This window comes from Canis lupus, chromosome 8, assembly GCF_048164855.1.
Source record: "Canis lupus baileyi chromosome 8, mCanLup2.hap1, whole genome shotgun sequence".
NCBI lineage: Eukaryota > Metazoa > Chordata > Mammalia > Carnivora > Canidae > Canis > Canis lupus.
This window is the reverse complement of record NC_132845.1, coordinates 20,183,495-20,196,507: the sequence shown is the minus strand read 5'-3', so window position 1 is coordinate 20,196,507 and position 13,013 is coordinate 20,183,495. Positions and strand designations below refer to the sequence as shown.

The window sequence follows — 13,013 nt, the reverse complement described above, 5'->3', positions numbered from 1 at the left end:
ATTTTATATTTTCATTCATTTATTCATTCATTTGACAAATATTTATTGATAGCCACACTAAAGCTTGGTTTATGTGGTGAGCCTAAACAGGCAGTCTGTTTAATAGTAAAACATCTCTTTGACAATACAGCGTCTTCATACATTAGCAAAAAATGTTAATACTTAAATCATTTTTTAGAGTTTGTGATTCACTAAGACCTCTAAAAGGCAGATTTTAGAGAGTGAAGGTCAAAGTATTTATATCTGTGACACAAAATAATGTGAGAATAGACTCTAAAGAATTTAACTTGAAGTGGTTGCTCTTATTGCATACAAAACAGGCTTTGTCTCATTTTACTTGGCTAAGGGTGATAAAAAGGATAAGCAACAGTATTGTCCAGAGGCCAAAAGATCCTAGGGGCAGAAAATTACAGATGGCTTCACAATACAGCTCAAGTTCCTGGCATTTAGTTAAGGACAGATTTAGGAATACAGTAAGTTTTTGTTTATCTTGGAATTCAAACAACTAGCATATGCAAATAGCTAGGATATTTTCCTTTCCTATTCTACACTCTATTTTTATGAAAAAAAAAAAAAAAAGACAAATAGGAAATAAGCTGTCGCCAGAAGTTTGGTTTAAAAGTCAAACCGCCCCCCCCACCAAAAAAAAAAAAAAAAAAAAGGAAAAGAAAGAAAAGAAAAATGTCAAAACCAGTATATTTCATACTATCAGTACCAATTCAGTGTAATTTCTCACATCTCCCATATAGTTATATGCTAAAAACTATTCAGGACCAAATAAGTCAAATTATGCAAGACCAATATTCACTGCATTTATTCACATTGAGCCCCATGTGCCAGGTATACCATAGACTCACGATGCAATTCTGTGTAAGGCATTTAGGAAATGTGCATGGGTTAGAACCTTCATGTAAAGAAATAAGGAGAGAAAAGGTTGGGAAAGTAGTTTGGCACCTAACTCTGAAAGACTTTTGACTATCAGGCTAAATAATCATGGAAGAACTTTTGAGGCAAGGAATGATATGATCAAAGGAATGTTCTAGGAATATTATATTCATTTAGAAGCGGTAATAGGCTTGTGTTCTCTTTCTCCCTTACATCATGGGACCATTGCTGAAATGGGCAAAGGACCAGGGAGTGGCATTCTGGATCATAACAGGACTCTTCATCTGAAGAAGTCAGTGGATTTTCTGGGTCAAAAGAATTAAGTCAAGTTACAAATCATAAAGAAAAGTTGAAGTTCAATGTGCCAAGTAAGTGGTCATGGGACACAAAATCAGGAACAGACCAGGAGCAGAAATAAAAACTGAGGTATGAACCAAGAAGTTAAAACAAGAGAGGTGAAAGTAAATGAAAGAAGTCAGAGGTGGAAAAGATAGAATAGGAAAGTATTGGGGATCAGTGAATGGGCAGGTCTACTATCTTGAACGTGCAGGAACGGTGGCAATGATAATGGAAAATAAGGGGGAAATGGGAAATATACCATGTAGAAGACACCATTCAGGGTATCTGATGACACATCTCTTTTCTGAGAACATAAAAGTGGACCTTGGATTGCTATATTTGCATTACATGAGTCTGTTTCTTGTCCATAGCTGATGGCACCAAGGTGGACACTTGACCTTAACTGGGCCAATCATATCCTTTCCTGGGAATTTGCAATTTGCATTGAGACATCTGGTAAGTTTGAAATCTTCCCATGAACAAAGATGGTATTCATTTGAAAACTCTGTTGCCTAAATAAAAATAAATACATTGAGGGCAGCACTTTTGGAACCCACCTAAGGATGGGGCCTGGTTGCCAGGAGAACTAACAATGTGATTAGAGGGTTAGAACTTTCATTTCCTCCTCCTCCCACCTACAAGGAGGGGTTGGGGCTAGTGATTGAATCAGGCCCCAATGGCCACTGATTTAATCAGTCATGTCTATGAAATGAAGCCTCCATAAAACTCAAAAGAATAGGTTTCAGAGAGCTCCCAGGTTGGTGAACATGTGGAGATTCAGAGAGAATGGTGCCCTCAGAGAGGTCATGGAAGTTTTGTGCCCCCTGTTATACTTTGTCCTATATATCTCAGCCATCTGGCTCTTCTAAATTATATCCTGAAGTCCTTTCATAATGTTGAACTTATAAGTAAAAAGCTATTCTTACCAGCAAAAGGGTTTATTTAGGAAGAGCAGAGGAATTTCAATTCTGACACACAAGCTCTGTCAAACCATTGTCAAGTCCAATAATCAAAGTGAGGAATGTTACTTTGCAGAGAAAAGGAAGAAATTAGGAGAAGCTGCTTTGAAAGTCTGTTGTGGGAAAGTGAGAGTTCAGGGTGGTAACAGTTTCCTCACTGACCGAGTTGTACCATTTTCTTATAGGCTGAGCTTATAGACAAACAAGGAGAATTTATTTCCTCTTCCAGATGGAGCAGCAAAGTAGCCTTTTCCCTGTTGGGAATGCAAAGTACTCTCCTCCCTGTTTGAGCCTGCAACTGATCACAAGTGATGGGGCATGAGAGCTCCCCCTTCTGGCCTTCTGACTCCATCTTAAAAGAGTTACTCAGTTTCACACTACAACAGATGATCTAGTAAGTCAACTGTTTCTCCTAGTTCTGTGAGCCATTCTAACAAATTAATTGAAACCAAGAAAAGTGGGGCATTAGACCCTCCAATCTACAGCCAGTTGTTCAGAAGCACAAGTGATAATCAGGGCTTGTGACTGGCCTCTGAAGGGTGGTGGAGGGGGATAGTCCTGTCGGACTGACCCCTTAACCTGTAGGATCTGAGACTATCTTCAGGTGGATAGTGTCAGAAATGAATTGAATGGTAGGACCACCCAGTTGCTATGAGGGAACTGCTAGGTGGTGTGGGGACTCCCCACTTCCACACTGGAATTGGGAGTCAGAATCATTACCAATAAATTCTTTTGCAGAAGCTAGTTTGAAATATGTCTGCTACTTTCATCAGAATCAGTAAAGTCGAATTGCCAGAATTTCCTCAGCCATCAGCCTCCCACAGGGGTGAAAGTGGCAGATTGGGTATTTCTTATCTTTGCTTAGATTCCAGAAGTTGTGTCCTGAAGGGATGCCAAGGTTAGAGCTAGGGTAAATGACCAAAGTCATGGGGATAATGGAAGGTGTGGAATCAAGATATGAAAGGGACCTAAAAAGACACAGAAGGTCAAGAGAGGGCAGATAAGTTTTGAAGAAATTCTAAGGGGCTTTGTATGGGGCCATTTCATGCTAGCTTATATAGGACTGTTGGGTGCATTCAGAGCTGTAGTGGGTAATGGTAACTGGCTGGATGTGGGAGCCAAGGACCCTCAGATACTGCCTGGTTCTGAGATACTTTCTAAATTATCTAATAATAATATAAATTTGTTGGTAGGTACTATAAATGACTGCATAATGAAGATTATTGTCATACTGACTATATTTTATTATATTTAATGACAATAGCAATTGTTTTTTGAGCATCTATTAATATACTAGGTTTTGTGTTAAGTACATTATTCACATTTGTAATCATCTAATAATAATAATATCCTCTAATAACTCTGGAAAGCAATTGCTATTATCTTACATATTTTGTGGTTCATAGATTAATTGGAAATATTTCAGTAAGTCTGAACTTTACTTTTTGAATGCAGCCATGGTAGCCTTAACTTTCCATGGTAAAGTATCCCCAGGGCATTACTATCCCCAGGGATTAGAACCCTGATTTTGGTCATCTGTCTTAGCTCTAACATTGGCATCCCTTCAGGGCTCAATTTCTGGAGTCTCAGCAAAGCTAAGAAATACTCGATCTGCACATGAATATACAATAAAGTGGGGTTTTCATAGAAACATGTATATTGTCTGTGTGGTGCCAGGTGGTGCCACCTTTCTGGGCTTACAAAATGGCATGGTCATGGAAAGCACCAAAGGTGAGGTATTTTTAATCATGCTCACAAATATGAATGGAGGAAAATTCCAAGAACCTGAACAAGAGATCTTATATTCCTACCTTTTAAAAGCTGGACTTGTCTCAGCCTTGCTATGCCTGTGGGGCTTGGTACAGAAAGCTGTGCCTGACACATCTCATCTTTAATTCTTTTCTATCTATTTCCTTTCTAAATACAGGACATGAGTTATTGCAGCCCCAGTCATTTATATTCCAGGAGTGCATTTCGAAAAGAGCAGAGCTTTTGTTTTCCTTGTCCATCCTGTGGTCGAGGTACTAATGAGCAGGGAAATAACCTAAAGGCAACTTGCACCTAAGAGGGGAACAGGGATTTGAGGTCTTCAAATTAGCTACAGACTTAATGCTCAGCCCCGAATAATTGCAAGTTCTATGAATGTAAAAGGAGATAAAATTATATCTTAAGTATTTATTTATTAAAGAATTTTAATTCTTTATTAACTCCAAAGGATTTTTATGGAAGAGCAATGGACTTTTTATTTTTTATAACTGTGAAGCTTCCTTCCTTCCCCCAGCCACCCCCCCCCCCCATGAAATGCTTCAAAGACAAATGAAAGACATCATCTTTCTGATGATGAAACTATAATTATGTGGTTTGGAAAAAAATGTGTGATAATGGGAATTAGTTTATTCCTAATGATTACCATAGCAAGATATTCCGAGAATTTTAAATGGCAATAGGAAAAAAATGGCATGGGAAAAAGATGAAATGGAGAGTTATTAATTAAAATATATTAGTAGAAGTCGGAATAATCTTTTAAATAATATCAAGAAAAGTCAACTAAAGCTTATTTATTAAAATAAAAATATGTCAGTCTCATACACTTGAACTTAGTTCTCTTTCCTTACAAGGCAATTAGTGTCAGAATCTCCAATATTAAATTGCTCTTATTCTTTTTTTGAGAGGATCAGGCCATCTAGTGGTAAGGAGACTACCTATCACACGGGACAGTGTAAATTCACTAGGGTTAACATTTGATGCTAAATGAGGGTGGGGGTTATTTTGGGTGGGTCACTTATCTTTTTACAGCAAAGAACTATCACACAGATATCACCTTAGCCCCAGACAAGATTTTGTAAAGCCATCTTGTTTTTCCTAATGTAGAGAAAGGGAGAAATTCATAACAAATATTGAAAACAACACAAAAGTAATATTCAATTTGATAGTAGAAAGAAAATTTTAAAATAATTGCTTTTATATTCAAGAATCAGTTTCATATGATTGAGTTCCTTTGATCAAAATAAATGGTGGAGCATCCAGGTGGCTGCCTAATGGCTAAGATTTAGTCCTGACATTTTTATTTGCATTATTTACTTATATCATCTAAAAATTACAATTCCAAATAACCAGGGTTTATTAATTGATTAGTTAGCAAATAGTTCTTATGTGCTGGGGGTAAAAATGTAACCAATTTATCTAGCAGTTTGCAGTCATTGGGAAATAAACATGAAGTGTTTTTTTCTCTAATCATTGCTCTCTCAACAGATTTAGGTAAATACAGTTAAACTTCAGTTAAAAACTGTATTCTTATCTCCCTCCAATCACCCTTGGCTTGATTGTGCCTCAGGGGACAAGGACAGGGGGATAGGACTTCCTTTTTACTACTCTTCCTTTCTTCTTCCTTTTCAAGCTCTTTTGGGCTTGAGGGCACAGAAAAGTGATAAAGGCCATCAGTCTTTTTATTTAGTTGAACCCATTACAAGATTGTGGTACATCACTGCTTCTCTAGTTAATGTTGACTGGGCATTTGTGCCCTCTGTCTGACAGATGTCCATCGGCTGGTTCCAGTAGGGGCCCTTGTGGTATCCTTCAGAGGAACTACTTTCTTGACACCCTTGAGAATGGTGTACACCATTGCCTCTTGCTGCTGGGGTCACTTCAACCAGCAGTATTCCCATCTAGCTGGGGTACAAGTAAGATGGTTAAAGTCCCGGGATGCCTGGATGTCTCAGTAGTTGAGTGTCTGCCTTGGGCTTAGGGTGTGATCCTGGGTCCTGGGATCGAGTTCTGAACTGGGCTCACTGCAGGAAGTCTACTTCTCCCTCTGCTTATGTCTCTGCCTCTGTGTGTGTGTGTGTGTCTCATGAATAGATGAGTAAAATCTTAAAAAAAAAAAAAAGAAAGATAGTTAAAGTCCTACTCTCCTGATATATGTGTTATCTATGGGTAACTCATGCATTATTGCTATGCCTACTTCCCCAAACCCCTTTTTCTCTATACCCCTCAAATTATTTTTTTCCTGCCCATGCAGGATCATGTACAATCAAAAAGACTACTGCCAAAAAAAAAAAGAAAAAAAAAAAAGACTACTGCCTAGGCAGATGCCCACTTGGAGAACAAGATTCCAGTCTTTTTGTATATCATGAGCACCCTAGTCTCTCTAAGTTTTTAAGTTCATAAGGTTGCTAACTTCAAAAGTTATTATAATTATAGTTATAATAATTATTATTATTGATCCATTAATGGCTTGATATGTACAGTATACTCAGAATTTCCAGGTGACAGCACAGGAAGGGGGAACTCAGATGGATTATGGAGGAATTTCTGAGTTGAGAAGGTAGGTAGAACCCAAGGCAGCTAGAGTTCACAGGAAAGAGTATTAAAGAGAAGACAGATAACATAGAGAACCCCAGAGACCTACAGAGGGTCTTCTCAAGAAGTCAGTTGTGTACTCATAAGCACAGCCACGAAAGGAGAAAATTTTACCTTTGGCTAGGAAGCATGTGCCTTAGGCCTGGGAAGAATCACCCAAATGGATTCAAAGTAACAGGGTTAGGAATAATACCCATGTCCTACCAATCAGACAGGAAATCCTCAAGGCTTAAAGGGGACTAGAGAGTAAAGTATATAAAAGCTATTTGCCTCAATAGTGGCTCATAATTAGCCCTAAACTCAGGGCTACTCTGCTTCTGTCTACCAATCTTATAAGCAGGACACAAAAAAGATTAAATTGTTTCCAAGTAACTTAGCCTGTGTCCTAGAACAATATTATGGAAGTACAAAAATATCTAACATCCAAAAAGTTAAAATTTACAATACTCCCAATCCATTATTGCTAGCTATATAGAGAAGCAGGAAGATATAACCTATAATAGGGAGAAAAGTAACCAATTGAAACTGACCCAGACCTGACAAAATTACAATTAGGAGACAAAGACACTAGAACAATTGTTTTAATTGTATTCCACATCACCAAAAAGTGAAATAGAGACATTACAGATGCAAAAAAGACCCAACTCTAACTTCTAGAGATGAAATAATATGTAAAATAAAATTATACTGGATGGACTTACAGAAGATTAGGCAGGCATTGCAGAAGAAAAAATTAGTGAACTCAAAGATAGTAATAGAAACCATCCTAAATGGAACAAAGAGAAAAGAGAATTTTTAAAAATGAGTCAATCAAGCAGTCTAATATTCATGTAATTGAAATCTCTGAAGGAGAAGAGAATGAGAAACAGAAAAAATATTTGAAGAAACAACAGCCAAGAAATTTTCAAATTTGATGAAAAATATAAACCAACAGAGTGAAGAAGCTCAATAAAGCCAAAGTGCAAGAAAAAGAAAGTTACATAGAGGAGCATCATATTCAAACTGCTTAACCCCAGTGATGAAAAGAAAAATCAAAAAAAGGAGCCAAAGGAGAAAGAAAAAAGATATTTAGGTCCAAAGAAACAAAAATTATAGCAGATTTCTCACTGGAAACAGTGGAAAAGAGAACATGCTGGAGCAACATCTTTAAACGAGAAAAAGACTATGGTCCAGAATTCTATACCCAGTGAAAATATCTTTCAAAAACAAAGGCAAAATAAATAATTTTTAGACATAACAAAGCTGGAAGAATTCATCACCAGCAGACCTTCACTGCAAAAATGCTAATTAAAGGAAGTTTTTCAGGCAAAAGGACAATGATACGACTGGGAAATATGGATCGGCACATAAGAATGTACAGCAGGCAGAAATGATATCTCTCCTGGAAAATACATGTTTTTTTCCCTATTGTTTTATCTCTTTAAGAGATTATTGTTATACAAACATAATAATATGTTATGGTGACTATAAAATAAGTAGCAGTAAAATGATGGCAGCAAAAGCACAAAGGCTATGAAGGGAGAGGTGGAAATATATCCTAAATTTCTTACACTATATGTGAAATGCCAAAATATTGCTTGAAGGCAGACTGTGACATGTTAATACACTATAAACCCTAAAGCAACCCTAAAAATAAGAAGACAAAAGACAGCTAATAAGCTAAAAAAAAAAAAAGAGAGATAAATTATAAAAATAGACCATGTTCAGTAAATACAAAAGAAGGCAGAAGAGGAGGATAAAAGGAACAAAAAAAATAAATGGAAACATAGAAAACAAATAGCAAGATGATACATTTAACCTTATATTAATAATTAAGTTGTAATTTCTTACTTGTTATGACAAAAATTTTAAATACTACAGTTATTTTCTGCTGTGTGTCCTGCAAGGAAAAAATCAGGAAGGATTGAATTAAGCCAGCCTATCTAAGTGAGGGAGAAAATTAAGGGAGATTTTAAGCAATGATAAGCTGGGTTGGTGTTAGACAAAGAGCTCTAGAGAAAACATGGCAAAAGTTAAAAGCAAGGCAGCTGCAGAATGGTACAAGTAAAAGGGAAGACGTGAAGATTAAGTCTTTTCTAAGAAAAATGATTTGGGATGGAGTAAGTTTCATTACAAGTACGAAAGAAGTAGCCAAGAGTCAGTATATTAAAATTTCTAGATAATATTATAAGGGTAAGTGGAGATAGTGTTTATCATTGAAATGTGTATCTTAGGAAGATTTTTTTTTTAACTTTGCTTTACTCTGATTTTTTAGTGTTGTTAGGCTGATTCATTTCATTTAATTATCAAATTTATAGAATATCATTAAAATAGTATTAAAAAGTGTGATATGACCTTCATTTCACTCTTTCCAATGGATAACTTATTACCTGTGGTGACAGCAAAATGTATTACAGGGTAAAATTTAAAAGCCAGAGGAAAAATTAAACTATTGTTTAACCTAGAACCTTAGAAGGACTGAATAGATATTATATTATATAAAGCCTCAGGATTTTTTTTTTTCATTTCCCCTCCCAGGGCTAGTCCTGGTTCCATAAACACGTGAATATACAATAAATTATTTTTGATAATTTAATGTTGAAATCTAATGCTTCAGTATATTCTCTAGAAAATGACAGGTTTGCATGTTCTTCATATCATATGTATAAAGTGCTTAGCATGCTTACAGAAGACATACATTTATAAATACATTAACACTTAAGTCTTTTGTTTTTCTCCTATGACACTTCAGACACTGGATACTAATGGCAACAATAACAATGCTCAGTTACTGAGCTTTCATATTGCAAGTCATTGAAACAAGTTCTACTCTACATACATAATTTTATTTCCTCACTGACATTTTTAGAGTGGGTATTATTTGTTCCATTTTGTAGGTGAGGAGACAGAGGTCCAGAGAAGTGCAGTGATTTATCTGGGTGAGCTCTAGTCCAACACAGGTCTAGATAATGTCAAAGCCTGTGTTCCTAGTCACACCCCATGCTCCCCTCTGCCCCTCTTCCTAAAAGAAATACAATGATGAGTTTGAAAGTCCAATTTCATAGTATAGTAAGTAAAGAAATCAGACGCTCATTAAGCAGGGTTATTTCAGTTCTGCAAGAGTTTCAAGGATGACTTTGGCATAATAATTCTGTGGAAAAAAAATAATGGTTCTGTGGGTAGAAGAAGGAAGAACCTCCTGATGGCCTCAAAAGAAAGTAATTAATGCAAATCTGGTAAGCACCTACTATGCTCAAACCTTAGAAAACACGATTTTAAGTTATACTTTTTCCACAACATAGCTGAGTCTATTTAACTTTAATTTGTAAGAAACCAAAAACTATGAACTTTTCAGTCACAAGGATTATGGATTTTCAAAGCTTTTCTATTGTACTGCTTAGGCCAAAACTAAGCTATAATAAGGTTTCTGCTTATTTTTCATTCACTTTCAATAAGAAAAAAAGGTTGAGGATTTATAAGAAAATTATTTTAAAACCCAAGATAGAACAAAGAAGCACATTCAGAGAAAATCTGCTTTACCCCTAAATCCAACAGCTTGTCAGAAGTATACAGAAATCTCAGCAGGCAAATGTGAAATGTTTTTGCCATACCCAGCAGACCATGTGCTGAAACCCTGAGACATAAAGTAACTCATCAAAGCAAGAATCATCTAGAGAGAGGAAAATAACCAGTATATCACTTAAGGCATTGGGTTTAAAATATTAAAGATGAGGCAATACTTTAGAAAGGACTCTGTGGCTATTGTTAAAATGGAATTTGCTCGGGGACTATGGTTTAGTGTTCCAAAGTAGCTAGTTCCCTGAAGCTGTTCGAGTCTATCCCCACTCTTCTTCTATTCCAGGAGCACTATGATTAAAGGGCTATGGAATCACAGAAAACTTTGGACCCTATTTATTTCTCTTAACCCTTGAAATTCTATTTCCAGTGAGCATCACAGTATAGTATGGCCAGGCAAAATGAAACAAAACAAAACAAAACAACGTTTTGCAGCATTAATGTCAATTTTGGTGGTTTTTAATTTTGGATTGAATAAACAAGTGTTATTAGAGAATTCTTCATTATACTAAATAATGATAGTAATTTACCAATACATTGTTATAAAACATTTAGTTGGTTGATATGATGTGGTATGTTTTTCTTTTCTATTATTTGGCATTGGAATTATATTTATTCTTTTTTTCCTTAATGACGATAAGATTTCATATTAATTTCAGATTATAAAAATTATAAAAAAAGATATATATACTTTTCATATTTAAAGAAGTTATTGTCTTCTACCAGGAATTAATAAGCATATTTTTGGAAAGGTATTGTATTCTTTCCTCCATCACTGGTAAGTCTTATAGTATAATATACGCTGTGGCTCTGGGTCTGGACAGAGGTAGCAGGAAGCTCGGAACTCAGTGTTCAGTTTCATCTTCAAATGGGTCTTCAGAGCACAGGACCCAAGACATCAGTGATGGCTCAGAATGAGTAGTTGAATATATAGCATGACTCAGAACTTCTAAGAGATTGTCAATCACTTTTTAAAAGTGGGTGAGAGAAAGAGAGAGATCTTTGTAAAAAGTCCTAAAAGTTAGGAAGGTGTCCAAAAATTTTCCCCCTCTTAAAAACCAGAACCAAAAAGTTTTAAACAATTTCTTATTCAGAACCTGACCAAATATTTGTTACTATTGAACAGTGTCTCTCAAATGGTGGGCAGAGATTCTATATCTGCATTCAGAAAAGGGTAATAAATAATGCCTAGCTGTTAACTCACCTACCATGGAAAAAACAGGACCAACTTAACTTGATATTTTTACTAAAATGAAGGGTACTAAATATTGGTTAAAAGAAATTACAATTTCCTCCCATGAGGAAACCAGTATTTGCTATCCAGGCAATTAGATGTGAATGGTGTCACTGATCAGGGCAGCAAACTGGTAAGAATATAAATATAGCATTTAAATGAGTTTTCATGGAACCTCTAAGACTCCAAGGAATCCCCCTACCTTTGAATAATCCTCTAGCTCATGAGAAGAGACATACAGAAAAGCCAAGCAGTCTAGGCGGCTGGAGTCCTGGGTCTGGCAATTGCTTCTGCTTTAGCCTTAGGCAGAGCGACTCTGTTTACTGCTTGCGAAGTATGTTGGGCTTTTACACGAGATTATCTTTGAAAACAGATTAGTATCACTTTTTGAAAAAGCTTGGAAACTATTGATCTTGAAAACCTGCTATGTGCTGAACAAAAATAAATTGTAAGAAATCTGCTCAGTTTTGCTCACATTCCCAATCAAGGGCAAAGTTCATGTGAAGCTGAAATTATAATTCATACCGTTACTGACTTTCAGTGCCCCTCATTCTTATCTGTATTTGCACCTTACTTTCATCTTCTTTCTCCCATATCAATAATACAAATTTAAAAAATCAGAATATACCGATTCCTTTGCAAACTTTTTCTATGACTTTTTTTAAGGTTTTATTTATTTATTTGAGAAAGAGCGCTGAGGGGTTGGGGTGGAGGAGGGGCAGAGAGCAGGATAAGCAGACACCCCCCTGGGCATGGAGTTGCATGGAGCCAAAAGTGGGGCTCAATCAAGGACCCCAGGATCATGACCGGAGTTGAAGGCAGGCAGACTGAACCACCCAGGCACACCTTTTCTATGACATTTCCATTTTATCAATAGGATTCTCTCACCAATTTTTCAAACAGAATTTTTGAACTTGATTTATTTCTAGAAATCAGTAGTCAGATTTATTATGTGTTTGATCCTGTCATTTCTCGTCTTTTACCCATCTTTTACCATTTTAAGGTAGTTGAGTCAATTTTATTGATCCTTCCCTAATACTTCCCGTATACTATTTTATTGGTGAAATAATGAATATTAGTTGAGATATTAAACATACAGTTCATACTAATAATCTTTTCCAGACATCCTCATTTCCTTTCCACTGTTTTGAGCAAAAGGGATGTCAAATCTTTCTGCAAACTGTTACCAATTCAAAATACTGATTGTTCCTTGTTTAAAACTAAAATGTAGCCTTTTATCTGTGATATGATTGTTTTGATTTCTTCTGACATGTTTGCTAACCTTTCGAATATTCTTTGCTATTTTTCAAACTTTTACCAATTTCAGTATTCTGTCTTCAATCTTCAAATGATATACCAGGCTTTTAAAAATATTTAAATTTAAATTTCAGCATTTCACCTATGATGTAATTTTTTAATTACATTTGAGTTCCTTTGCGTCATTTTGAACATCATTTTTACTTTTTTAGTCTTAGGATATTGTAGTTAATCTTCTATCTAACTCATTGGCATACCAGTAGTATTAGATGATAGATAGGTTCAGCGCCTAGATCGAGAACCAAATCAACAATGGCTTAACCAAGGCAGACATTTGTTTCTTCATTTATTCTAATGAAACAGTCTTGCCATTGGTGTTCTAGGGCTAGAAGGGTAGTTTTGCTCTATGAGGTTGTCCAGAAATC

General features: G+C 35.9%; 1 protein-coding gene across 11 annotated transcripts in view; it reads left to right on the top strand.

The window, feature by feature from the left end:
* The first annotated feature begins 1,189 nt into the window (after positions 1 to 1,189).
* The window catches only part of HFM1 (helicase for meiosis 1), a 139,833-nt gene continuing 128,009 nt past the window's right edge, over positions 1,190 to 13,013 (top strand). For 9 of the 11 annotated variants that reach the window (XR_012035059.1, XR_012035057.1, XR_012035058.1 and 6 more), the window contains exons 1-2: positions 1,855 to 1,981; positions 2,369 to 2,577. The gene's annotated coding sequence lies outside the window, so the exon portion shown is untranslated. Of the gene's footprint in view, positions 1,254 to 1,595; positions 1,681 to 1,854; positions 1,982 to 2,368; positions 2,578 to 13,013 lie in introns of those variants that run through there. The other 2 variants (XM_072834449.1, XM_072834450.1) reach the window with 2 other exon arrangements.